The 13681-nt window shown below is 39.1% G+C and overlaps 1 long non-coding RNA gene across 1 annotated transcript in view; it reads right to left on the bottom strand.

Annotated features, from left to right (window-relative positions):
• LOC123276640 (uncharacterized) overlaps nucleotides 1-13681 on the bottom strand; it is a 62057-nt gene that overhangs the window by 44720 nt on the left and 3656 nt on the right. The window contains exon 5 of the long non-coding RNA XR_011494067.1: nucleotides 4943-5040. This is a non-coding gene — a long non-coding RNA (uncharacterized lncRNA). The remainder of the gene's footprint in view (nucleotides 1-4942; nucleotides 5041-13681) is intronic.

Here is a 13681-nt window from a genome sequence, read left to right as displayed (position 1 = left end):
CTTCAAAAATGGGTTAGGTTTATCTTCTGGCTCTTTCTACTTCTGACTGCTTGGAAGTTTGGATCATACTTAGCCAAGTTTTGATCCCAGGACCTTTCCCTGGCTTTGACCTGTCTCAGTGGCATCTGTGCTGGGCTTGACTCCTCCAGGTGAGGGCGTCGGCAAGAGGGAGGATCAAGCAAAGATCAAGCAAGGAAACAGGAAGAATACCTGGCTCAGCTTAAACTGTGCAGGGCACTGAGGCCTTGCTGGCCGTCCAGTCTCTGCCTCCTCCTTCCTCTGCTGCTTTCATTCCCTCCCGTCTCTGACTTTCAATTTTTATTAAGTTTCCACCTTCTGACTGCTCAATCCTCTTCTTTGTAAGATTGAAATGGCAGTGGGAGTGATATCCATTAGCCAAAATAAGTTCGATAGCTGAGAGAAACTGCTGAATCTCTGGTGTCTTTATAGCACTTATCAAATCCCAATTAACCATATTAGTTGGCAAACTGCTCTGGCTTCCAGGGAGTCAGCTGGTAGGTGAGTCAATAAATATCTGTCAGATGGATGGATGCACACACACTAGTTGTGTAGCATGGCATCAGGTACTTTAAATAATACAAAGTACAAGGCTTCATCCTTGGCTGAAGAAGGACATCTTCTCACGGCCATTCACAAAAGGACTGTTTGGAAATATCACCAAGCGCTAGACCAGCTTCGCTATTTCTTCTAGAAAACAAGAAGAAATCTCTTGTTTCAAGAGATGTTTGTGTCATCTCTTAATGCACAACTGGCTTCATGTGGGCAAAAGGGAACGTGAGCAAAGCCCTGGTTAAAGCATAACATACACCCTTGGGCTAATGAACTGTCGAAGGTATTAGTGTCAGCGGATTCTCTACATAACTGCGTTGTAAACAGCAACACGCATAAACCATAAACAAGGAGAATGAAGTGAGCACCCACAGACCCACCACTCATGTCAAATCATACAATGCTGATATCACCCCAGAAGCCTCCACTCTCCTGTCTGATAATCTTTCACTTACTTTTCTTTATAATTTCATCACCTTTATAGACTCCCATAAAACATTTAGTTATATCCAGTTTGGGGATCAAAATAGATTAAAAAACAACAATTGCAGGTGCATTCAACATTGGACATAAAAAAGAAAACTGGTTTTTTAATAAGATACTTGAAGTGTACACTTTCCGTAGGTGATCAAGACATTTACTCTTTCGTCCATTTTTATGTTTGCTGACTGCCAATCACTCTACTCCTTAATACTTCAAAGGTATTTTTCCCAAAGCTGCCTTTTGTCTTACACTAATGCTTTCCCGGACTCAAGTGAATTTTGAAGGAGACTGAGCTCATCATGATGAAATGGATGTTGACATTCCATAACCATCACTGTAATTATTCCTAATTTGTACTTTGCTTCAAAAACTCTCTTCCCTTGCCCCCTAAAGTCTGTACTTTCAGAATAGCATCTACAGCTTTAATTATACCTGACAATAAACTACTCTCACCACAAAATCTTGTTAATCACGGTGTACGTTACTATCTTCAAATATCCTGTTTTTTTAAAACTGCATTTATATCAGGTTCCCAAAGAGTTACAATATTAGCAATGAATGTTTTAACTGTTTCTGTAATTACTGTTTTTAATTACTACAAATCAAAGTTGTACAAACTTTGGATTGGAGGCTGGTTGAATTATCTACCAAACTGGGGTGAATGGTCTTTTAATCAACCGTATACTGAACAAATCTACAGAGTAAAAACTGAGATGGAATTTGAGTGACTTGGTGTCCATCGAGAATCAAATCTGATGCTGTAGTGTTAACAAGGGACTTCAGGTCCAGAATGATTCTGTTAATCACACGTCTTCCAAATTAGTCAGTTAATGTTTTGGGTCCTGATGAGACAGGATTTAGGAAGGCAGAGAGCGGCGGGGAATGCTCCTGGTGATAGGATCCTTAGAGCAAAGGACAGAAGACAAAAGGAGAAGGCTGTATTCGTGAGAAGTGAGCTGGACCATAAGCGCTATAATTAGAAGCTTATAATGTCACCACACTGCTTTCTGTAATGTAATATTTTTGTTGTCTGTTATTTTCCTTGATTCAGGTTTTGTATTTTTCATGATGTAATAGTGAGATCTAGTCTCATTTTTCTGTGTATTTGGATACATTGAGTAGAGTGCTCTGGCTGAGTAAAGAGTTTCACATATGGGAGGCTTGAGAAACAAGAGTGGCAAGGAAAGTTAGGTCAGATTATGAAAATTCTTAAAATGTTTATATTGGACTTAATCCTTCAGAAGTCATTTAGTGTTCTCTTTTCTTTTTTTGTAATTGAGAGCACCATGAGGAAAGGAGTGTTTTTGATGATCTATTTTATTTTATTTCTTTCTCTTTTCTTGGAGGAAGATTGGCCCTAAGCTAACATCCGTGCCCATCTTCCTCCATTTCATCCGGGGCTCGCCTGCCACAGCATGGCCTGATAAGCAGTGTATAGGTCTGTGCCAGAATGGGAACCTACAAACCCCAGGCCGCCAAAGAGGAGCACACAAACTTAACCACTACACCACCGGGCTGGCCCCATTTTTGATGATTTCTAAGGGGTAAAAACTAGGCAGGGAGATTAGGTAAGATGATATAGCAAAAATTCAGGCATTAAGAAATAAGGTTAGACTAGGCTGGCGATGGCGGCCATGGATTGGAAAGGAAGGAAGGATGGATGCAGCATCATAAGGGAAAAATTTGCTTCTTTCCCTTTGTCTTTTCAGCCATTTGGGCTTAACGGTGTTCAGTGCTCCTGATTTATTTCCCTTCCCATTTATATTTTCCTTCTTCCCTCGATAATCTACTTTTGCTTTCCCATTTTTCCCTCTCTTCTCTCCTTTGCTTGCATTCTTATCACTTTCCCTGACAAGACGATGACTGAATCAGGCAGGTAGACATGAAATGGGAGATCTGAGTAGAAACTAACTATAAGATTTACTAATTAGAGCATGTTGCTGCTTAACACATTTTTTTTTAACCTTTCATCTGCAGTTAAAAAGAAGAAAAGAAAGGTGAGGAGGCAAAAAAGGAGTAGAGAGGAAAAGGGAGAGACTCATTTATCCATTCATTCAAGAAGTGCTGTGTTTCCAGAGAAAGAGAGAGTGCCAAAGAGATAGAGAAAACACCACACAATAATTTGTGTTATTGTAGTTGTATCATCTATTTCCCCTTCTAACTCAGTTGGGTAAAGTAGAGATGCCAGATGGGAGGCTAAAGACTAAGGTGAGATGGGCAGTCTCCCTCCCTCCCTTATTGCCTGCTGCTTCTCATATCAAAAGATGGAGTCTACATCCCTCCCCCTAGGCCTCAGTGACTGGCTCAACCAATAGGATGCTGTGGAGGTGACTTTCTGGGACTTCTGAGGCTAGGCTGTAAGAAGCCTGGTCTTTTGGAATATATCCTCTTGAGATGCTTTCTTTTGGAACCCAGCCACCACTTTGAGAGATGCCCAAGTCACATGAAGAGGCCACATGCAGGCCCTCCAGTTGGCAGCCCCGAATAAGATAACAGCCAGCATCCTCAGCAAACACAGAAATGAACCATCTTGACATCCAGCACAATAGAGGCAAAGAGGATTTCAGCCCAAGCTGACATCTGACTGTACTTCCTAGGAGACCCCAAGCAAGAACTGCCCAGCGAATCCCAGCCAATCCACAGAACAATAAGAGACAAGAATAAGTTACTGTTTCAAGCTACTCGACTTTGTTGTGGTTTGTTATACAGCAATAGATAGCTTTTTTCATCCTTACACGAGACACAAAGAATATCGAAAGTTTGAAGATTCATAATGCCACCCAGAATGCATGTATATTTTTTACGTATTTTTTTCCTTTTAAAGGTCACTTTCTTATTCATTAGCCTTGAAATTGGAATTTCAATTGACCTTGATCAGAAATCCTAAGAAATGCTTAAGCAAATATTTTAAGCACTATCATATTTTGAGTACTAGTTCAGGATAAAGTGGTATTGATGTGACAAGAATAATGGATGCGTAATTAGAAGATGGAGTTTAAGTCCTAGTTCTGTCATTTATTACTGTGTGGCCTACAACAAGTTATTTAACATTTCTGCTTCCTAGTTTCCAATGCTATAATGTAATCGAAGGTATTTAGTGATGCATGACAAAACACAGACATTCAGTGAATTTCCATTTCTTTCCTTCCTATGAAAGTCCTGTACTCATAAGTGCAACCATATCAGAGCCTATCATACTGCTTCCTAAAACTAAATATTTTTATTATGTATCAAAGGTTTCCCTTGATAACTATTTCATAAGCTTCCATAGTGTTGCCTTTACTAGTGTGATCTGCCTCACTTTTCCTGTGGGATAGTTTACTTAATAGATTTTGGGGACTCATCCTGTTGCTGGATTCTTACAAAGACTCTTTTGTGATAACCTTCTTTGGTTTTCAAGGACATGACCCCGTTTCTCGAGTGTGGTTCCCTACTGTAGCATAAATGTTAACAAGTTAAATGCATATCACATAAGAATTTTAATTGTTCATCATATGTTTATGTATTGAAATATAGAGTCGAATTGATATAATTGGTAACATTACCCATTTGCTTTGATTTGAGATGTCAAGTGATTGAAAAAATTTTTAATTCAGAATTGAATTACCTTGCTTATTTGAATTTATCATTTTTGCGTAATTAGGATGAACTAATTTTTTTTTATTAATCTTATGATAGATTACAACCTTGTGAGATTTCAGTTGTACATTTTTGTTAGTCACGTTGTGGGTACACCACTTCCCCCTCTGTGCCCTCCCCTCACCCCCCCTTTTCCCTGGTAACCACCGATCAGATCTCCTTATCAATATACTAACTTCCACCTATGAGTGAAGTCATATAGAGTTAGGATGAACTAATTTAATTTGCAGTTATCCTTAAATGACTTAACTGATGTCTGCTGAGGTGCTCAAGGCCACAGGATTATGGAGTCATGCTGAACATCACTCTGTCTCTTAGGGTTGGAAGTACAAGTCCACCTTGTGAAGCCTGGAGACAGAAGTTACAAGCTTGATTTTTTCTCCATTAATTTTTTTTTCTGTTTTGTCCCCCTCACCTCACTCTAGGCTGCATCATGTTTCCCAGAAGGACCACATATTGCATTTGGAGGTGGTCCTCCTTTTCCAACTTTGTTCTGATTTTATGTCATTTTTACTTGGTGTTGAGCTCACATCTCAGTTCTGCAAAGGAAAGCTGGTTATTTATCTGGTAACTTGTGGTTGGAATCCCCAAGAGAGTGCTCTTTATAGAGACTGAGGGTCCTTTAGCAAATATTGCTTTTTGATGATGCATTTTAATAAGCCTTTTAAAAATCTGGATACCAGACTACCGGCTAGGGTACCTGGAAGCAATAATTTTAAAATAGTGCTTTTCAAACTGTCGCTCCTGACCCACTAGTGGATTATGAAATAATTCTAGAGAGTGTGACAAGCACTTAAAAAACAATGAAACAAAATGGAATAGATAATATTAGAGTGTATTACACGTAAAAAGGTAAGAAGAGTTTCATAAAATTTTTATATTCTTTTGGTGTGTGTGCGTATATACTGATTTATGATAAAACATAATTTATAGATTTATTTTGTGAGTTGCCATCAAAAGAATTTGAAAGTCACTGCCATGGATTTAAAGTTATCTGAAACACAGTTTTGTAATATAGCAGTTTGAAATGAAGCCCCAACAATATATGTAACAAAAAAAAGTGTAGATAGGTTTTAGCTGCAAATTTTAAAGGGATTGGCAAGTTACTTTTCCTGAGAAGTCTAGCCCTGGGATGACTGGGTATTTTCCAAAGGGCCAGGAACCAGTTATCCCAATAAACGGTAGGGGCCTAAATGCTCTCTCCCTGGGAGGCTCTGAGGTAACGTTCCTCATCTCACTTGTAATGCTGCTGTTGCCCTGCTGCAGTGGCTGTTGGAAGTACTGCGTCTTCCCTAACCAGATCAGAAGGACCCAGTTTTCCCAAAGTCTTGGTCTGCCAGAAAGATGGCATTGCACTTCTCCCCGATTTGTGGGACCTGCACCCAGCTTGGAGAGCTGGAAAACTCCAGCCCTTAACTCCCCTCTTTGCTAGGGAACCACGTTTTCCTTCCCACTGGGTCCTTGGAAGATGGGAAGCAGCAGTAAGGTTACTTGTGTTTTATCCACACCATGTGAGTCTGTGTTTTTGTGTGAAGGCTGACTCATGTGGAGGAAAGTTCTATGCCTAGAATTATAAAATTAACGCTAATCAGAGTAATGTAGCATCCCACTTCCAATCTGCTAATGAGCTTTGGGGAGAGATGGCACATCTTCCTGCAGCTGATGGATGCCCCTTTTAGAGGATCTACAACATCCTCCCCAGGTCTTCACTCAGCTGGGCTAACACACTTCAGAACAAAAGAATCCTCAGGGCAGGATGGGACCCCTTGCTTTTTGGTTCTTGTCCCTTGAATCAGTCTACTCTCTCTGCCACTAAAATGGCTGCCTATTAAACTCATCAGTGGAATCTGCCATACTGTGTCACTTAAACTTTTTCCATCTGCTTATGGTTTTTACTTGTTTTTCATAGAAAGCCCTGACCTAAATCTCTACTCTTCTTTTATAATGCTTTCATTTTGACCTTACTACTGCTGAAAGTCAACCAAACTCATTCATCACTGTCCCTCCCCCCAATCTCCATGAACAGTATCCTGTTATCCAGGTTTTTAACATACACTCAAGAGATTGTCAACAAAAATGGACTAAATCTTTACATGGAACTTCTTTACCCCCACATGGGACATTTTCAAGAATAGGAGCTTTCAGATGAATTAACAATGTAGATAAATTTGTTACCAACACTAGAATCTCATTCTAAAATATTTTCTACAGCTCAAAACATGGCATAAGGCAGATTCCTATTTAAGAGAAAGGGCCTTCTTTTAAGTTGTCTTGAAGATTCTGAGACTGTCCTTAAGAGCAGTGCTATGAGAGGATATGAGGCACAATCTCAGTCACCCCAAGAGTTAATTTAAATGGAGAAAGTGAGATGGTTTCCCAAAACATTGGAATTGATTTTTCCCTGAGTCTCTCCATAGTTGTAGATTCTGATAATCACAGAATATAGAGAAGGAAGAAACTTGGTGATCCTTCTAACTGCCTCATCTCACAAACCAAGAAATTGAGGATCAGAGACATGAGGTCATTAGAGTCATCCAGTTACTTAGTTGCTTACTTCGACTAGGGTGGTTTCAGAAAGGATGCAGAAAAGTAGAAGTATTTGAGAGCTACTTAGGGACTGTATTAATCAACACTGTAATAATCAGCTCTGTGTCCTTGGGTGCTGCGACAGCTGGGGGTCCACTGCTGCAGCTGACAAATAAAGTGTGAGGAAGAAACAAAAACTGAGGGAGTCCATCACCACTAGACCTGCCTTATAAGAAATGTCAAAAAGAGCTCTCCTGTCTGAAATGAAAAGGCAAAGGATACAAAGCTTTAAACAAGTTGATAAATAGATAAAATCAGAAAACTGCAACTCTGTATCAGAACATGGTAGTAAACAATTATGATGCAAAGGTTAAAGGGAAAGAAAGCATTAAAAATAACATTAACCATTCCAATTTGGTAACAAATTCACAATACAGAAAGAAATAATTTTGACAACAAAAATAGCAAGGTAAGAAGAAAAGGACAGAACTTGCCTAGTCAAATGAAGCAAAAATGCTATCAGCAGAAAAAGAACTATCTCATCTGTGAGACCTTTTATACAAACCTCATGGTAACCACAAAACAAAAATTAAGGCAGAGTCACGAAACATAAAAAAAGAGGAAATTGAAAAACACACCACCAAAAACCGTCAAGCTGAAATTGTAGTGAGAAACACAAGGAAAAAGAAACAAAGGAAATATAGAGCAACCATAAAACAAAAGATAAAATGGCAATAGTAAGTCCCTATATATCCATAATCATCCTAAATGTAAATGGATTGAATGCACCAATGAAAAGACAGAGAGGCTGGACAGGTTAAGAAAAAGACCCAAAAATGTGCTGCCTCCAGGAGACCCATCTCAGCTCTAAAGAAAAACATAGGCTCAGAGTGAAGGGGTGGAAGATGATACTCCAACCAAATGACAACCAAAAGAAAGTGAGTGTAGCCATAATTCTATCAGACGAAATAGACTGCAAGCCAAAAAAGACAAGAGACAAAGATGGGCATTATATAATGATAAAGGGGATAATCCATCAAGAAGACATAACATTTATTAATATATATGCACCTAACGTAGAAGCACCAAAGTCTATAAAACAACTATTAACAGATCTAAAGGGAGAAACTGACAGCAACACCATAAGAGTAGGGAACTTTAATAACCCACTTACATCAACGGATAGGTCTTCTAGAGAGAAAAATCAACAAAGAGACGTTGATCTTAAATGAAACACTAGACCAGATGAATTGAACAGATACATATATAATATTCAATCCAAAAGCAGCAGGATATACATTTTCTCTCCAGTACACATGAAACATTCTCAAAGATACACTGTTTGTTGGGAAACAAAACAACTCCCAATAAACTTAAGAAGACTGAAAAGATATCAAGCATCTTTTCCAACCACAATGGTATGAAACTAGAAATCAACCACAAGGAGAAAGCTGGAAAAGTCACAAATAGGTGGAGCCTAAACAACGTGCTATTCATTAACTATTGGAACAACAACAAAATTAAAGGAGAAATGGAAAAATATCTGGAGACAAATGAAAAGGAAAATACAGTGTACCAAAATCTATTGGATACAGCAAAAGCAGTACTAAGAGGGAAGTTCCTAGCAACACAGGCCTACCTTGAGAAACAGGAAAAATCTCAAATAAACAATCTAACAATACATCCAAAAGAATCAGAAAAGAAGAAAAATGAAGTGCCCAAACTCAGGAGAACAAAGGAACTACTAGAAATCAGAGCTGAAATAAATGACATGGAGAGTAAAAAGAAAATAGAAAAGATCAGCGAAACTAAGAGCTACTTCTTTGAAAATATAAACAAAATTGACAAACCTTTAGGTAGAATAAGACAAAAAGAGAGAAGCCTCAAATAAAATCAGAAAGAGAAGAAATCACAAGCAATATAACAGAAATACAAAGGATTACAACAGTATTCTTTATCAATGTTATAAACTACATTAACAAAATGAAGAATAAAAATCACATGATCACCTCAACAGATGCAGAGAAAGCATTTGACAAGATTCACCACATATTTATGATAATAACTCTCAATAAAATAATTATAGAAGGAAAGTACCTCAACATAATAAAGGCCATATATGACAAACCAACAGCTAACATTATACTCAATGGTGTAAACTGATAGCTATCCCTCTAAGAGCAGGAACAAGACAAGGATGCCCACGCTCACTTCTTAGTCCTAGCCAGAGCAATCAAATAAAAAAAATAAATAAAACATATTCAAACTGGAAAGGAAGAAGTAAAACTGTCACTACTTGTGGATGATGAGATTTTACATATAGAAAACGCTAAAGAATCCATCAAAAAACTAAAAACAAACGAGCAGAAATAAAAAATCAAGAATACAATCCTATTTACAATCACAACAAAAAGAATTAAGTGGGTAGGAATAAATTTAACCAATGAGGTGAAAGACCTATACACTGAAGACTATAAGACATTGTTGAAAGAAATTAAAGAAGACATAAAGAAATAGAAGGATATTCTGTGCTCATGGATTAGAAGAATTAACATAGTGAAAAAGTCCATATTACCTAAAGCAATCTACAGATTCAATGTAATCCCTATCAAAACCCCAATGACATTTTTCACAGAAATAGAAAGAAGAATTCTAAAATTTATTGGAAACAAAAGTCCCCAAAGAGCCACAGCACTCCAGAGAAAAAAGAACAAAGCTGGAGGCATCACATTCCCTAATTTCAAAGTATACTACAAAGCTGTATTAATCAAAACAGCACGATACTGGCAGAAAAGCAGACACAGATCAATGGAACAGAATTGATAGCCAAGAAATAAACCCATACATTTAGGAACAGCCAATTTTCAACAAAGGAGCTAAGAACATACAATGGAGAAGGGAAAGTCTCTTCAATAAACACTGTTGGGAAAACGGACAGCCGCACACAAAAGAATGAAAGCAGACCATTATCTTACACCATGCACAAAAATTAACTCAAAATGGATGAAACACTTGAATGTAAGACCTGAAACCATAAAACTCCAAAGAAGAAAACGTAGGCAGTAAGCTCTTTGCTATCATTCTTAGCAGTATCTTTTTGAATATGTCTCCTCAGGAAAGGGAAACAAAAGAAAAAATAAGCTAATGGGACTACATCAAACTAAAAAGCGTCTGTATGGCAAAGGAAACATCAATAAAATGAAAAGACAACCTAGCAACTGGAAGAAGATATCTGCAAATCATTTATCCAATAAGGGGTTGCTATCCAAAATATATGAAGAACTCAACAACAAAAGAACAAACTTAGTCAAGAAATGGTCAGAGGATTTGAACAGACATTTTCCCAAAGATATACAGATGGCCAACAGGCACATGAAAAGATGTTCAACATCACTAATAATTAGAGAAATACAAATCAAAACCACAATGAGATATCACCTCATGCCCATCAGAATGGCTATTATTAAAAAGACAAGAAATAAGAAGTGTTGGAGAGGGGCCAGTGCCATGGCCGAGTGGTTAAGTTCGTGTGCGCTACTCACTTCAGCAGCCCAGGGTTTTGCCGGTTTGGATCCTGGGCCTGGACACGGCACCACTCATCAAGTCATGCTGAGGTGGCATCCCACACAGCACAGCCAGAAGGACATACAACTAGAATATACAACTATGTACTGGGAGGGTTTGGGGAGAACAAGAAGGAAAATAAGATAGACAACAGATGTTAGCTCAGGTGCCAATCTTTACAAAGAAAACAGAAGTGTTGGAGAGGATGTGGAGAAAAGGGAGCCCTCATACACTGCTGGTGGGAATGTAAATTGGTGCAGCCACTGTGGAAAACACTACAGAGATTCCTCAGAAACTTAAAAATAGAATGACCAGGCATGACATCAGCTTCACGGCGGAGTGAGCTCTTCCCTTAGACTCTCCTCCCTAAGAAACAATGAAAAGGACATTCATAAACCAACAGAGGACAGGCACACAACACAAAAGACATCTGAGAGACCCATGCAGCCATATGTCTGAAGGTGGACGTGCTGGACCCCCCCAGGAGGAAGGAGGAGGAAGTAAGGGGATCTCCTCTCCCTCCCCAGCAATGACCCAGGGCACAGGACCATGCACAGCTCTGAGAAAAGAGGGGCCTGGGGGGAGACTCTGTGGGAAAGCCTTCGCTCTCCAAGTTCCCTCACATCCCATAGGAAAGCTCCACAGAGGAGGCTAAGCTATTGTGGGGTTGTCTTCATGAAGCCAGCACGCCAGGAGGACAGACAGCGAGGGCAAACAGAGAACACCCACGGGATGGCACATGCAAAAGAAGTGCCCCTCCCCCTGCTGGGCTCACAAGCTCAGCCAGTCAGCCAGAGCAAGGGACCCCGTCTAGAGTGCCCATGCGTACGTTAGCAAAGCAGCAGCTACAAGCAGGCAATCGCAGATGGGTCCTGTCAGCATAGATTCCAAAGGACAAGCACAGACACCAGGGATCACAGCAGGCTCAGAATACACGGCTCCTGAACCTCCTCCATTGGCGGCAGGTGGAATCTGCAACCAGATACTATCTATGTGAAGGCACAAACCAACCCCATCAAATAGTATGAAGAAATAGATTAATAGTCCAGACCAGAAGGAAAATGAAAAGCACCTAGAAATCAATCCTGAAGGCACACAAATTTACAATGTAAATGACAGAGAATTCAAAATAGCTAACATTAAAAAACTCAACGAGTTACAAGAAAATTCAGATAGTTCAATTAAATCAGGAATAAAATTAATAAACAGAGGGAATACTTCACAAAAGAGATTGACCCTATAAAGAGAAACCAATCAGAAATGTTGGAGATGAAAAACACAATGAGATATAGAAAAATCTGGACACACTGAATTACAGAGCTGACGTTATGGAAGACGGAATTAGCAATCTGGAGGACCGAAATATAGAAAGGCTTCAGATGGAGGAGGAGAGAGAATTAAGACTAAAAAGAAATGAAGAAATTCTCTGAGAAATATCTGATTCAATTAGGAAATGCAACATAAAAACTATGGGTATTATAGAGGGAGAAGGGAGGGAGAAAGGAGCAGAAAGTCTGTTCAAACCTGGGAAAGGAGCTGGAATAACAAGTAAAAGACGCTAACAGAACTTCTGATTACATCCATGTAAAAAGACCTACTCCAAGGCATAGAGTAGTAAAACTGGCAAAAGTCAGTGACAAAGAAGAAATATTTTTAAAGGCAGCAAGGCAGAAGAAAATAACTTACAAAGACCATATCAAACTTTCAGGAGATTTCTCAGCAGAATCTTTACAGGCTACGAGAAGGTAGAATGAGATATTCAAAATTCTGAAAGACAAAAACCTTCAGCCGAGAATACTCTATCCAGGGAAAAATATCCTACAGATATGGTGGAGAAATAAAAACTTTCCCACATAAACAAAAGCTGAGGTAGTTCATCGCCACAAGACACCCCAAACAGGAAATGCTCAAGAAGACCTTCATACCTGAAAAAGAAAAAAAAGAGTTCACAAAGCCTTGAGCAAGGAGATAAATAGGCAGCCAAAGTCAGAAAATTGCAGCTCTCTACCAGAAGAGGTTAGCAAAAACTTAATTATGACATGAAAGATAAAGGGAAGGAAAACATCAAAAATAACTATACTCTTGTGATTTTAACCACAAAATCACAACACAAAACAGAATGTGTTATGACCAACAAATCAGAGGAAGAGGAAAGGGATGGAACTGGCTTAGACCAAGGAAATAAGAGGCTATCAGAAAATGGTATATCTCATCTACGAGATTTTTTATACAAACCTGATGGTAACCACTAAACAAATAATCAGAACAGAGACACAAATGATACCAAAAAAAGAAAACTGAGGGGCTGTCCCAGTGGCATAATGGTTAAGTTCGCATGCTCTGCTTCAGCCACCCAGGGTTTGCAGCTTCAGGTCCCAGGCACAGACCTATGCATCTCTCATCAAGCCCTGCTGTGCTGGCATCCCACACACAAAACAGAGGAAGATTGTTGCTGAGCTAACATCTGTGGCAATCTTCCTCAAGCTAAAAGAGAGGAAGATTGCTTACAGATGTTAGCTCAGGGCCAGTCTTCCTCACACACAAAAGAGAGAAAACTGAGAAAACCATCATAGAGAACTACCAAACTGAACTGGCAGTCCAAAATACACAAGACGAGAAACAAGGGAAATACAGAGCTGGAAAACAAGTGATAAAATGGCAGCATTAAGCCCTTATATATAAATAATCACTCTAAATGTAAATGGATTGAATTCTCCAATCAAAAGACAGAGTGGTGGGATGGATTGAAAAACAAGACTCATCAATATGCTGACTCCAGGAAACACTCTTAGCTCTAAAGACAAACACAGGCTCAGAGTGAAGGGATGGAAGATGATACTCTGAGCTAATGGCAAACAAAAGAAAGCAGTTATTGCAATACTTATATCAGACACAGTAG

The sequence above is a fragment of the Equus asinus genome, chromosome 14, assembly GCF_041296235.1.
Source record: "Equus asinus isolate D_3611 breed Donkey chromosome 14, EquAss-T2T_v2, whole genome shotgun sequence".
In the NCBI taxonomy this organism is placed as follows: Eukaryota; Metazoa; Chordata; class Mammalia; order Perissodactyla; family Equidae; genus Equus; species Equus asinus.
The sequence above is the reverse complement of the archived record's forward strand: the minus strand, read 5'-3'. Positions and strand labels throughout refer to the sequence as shown.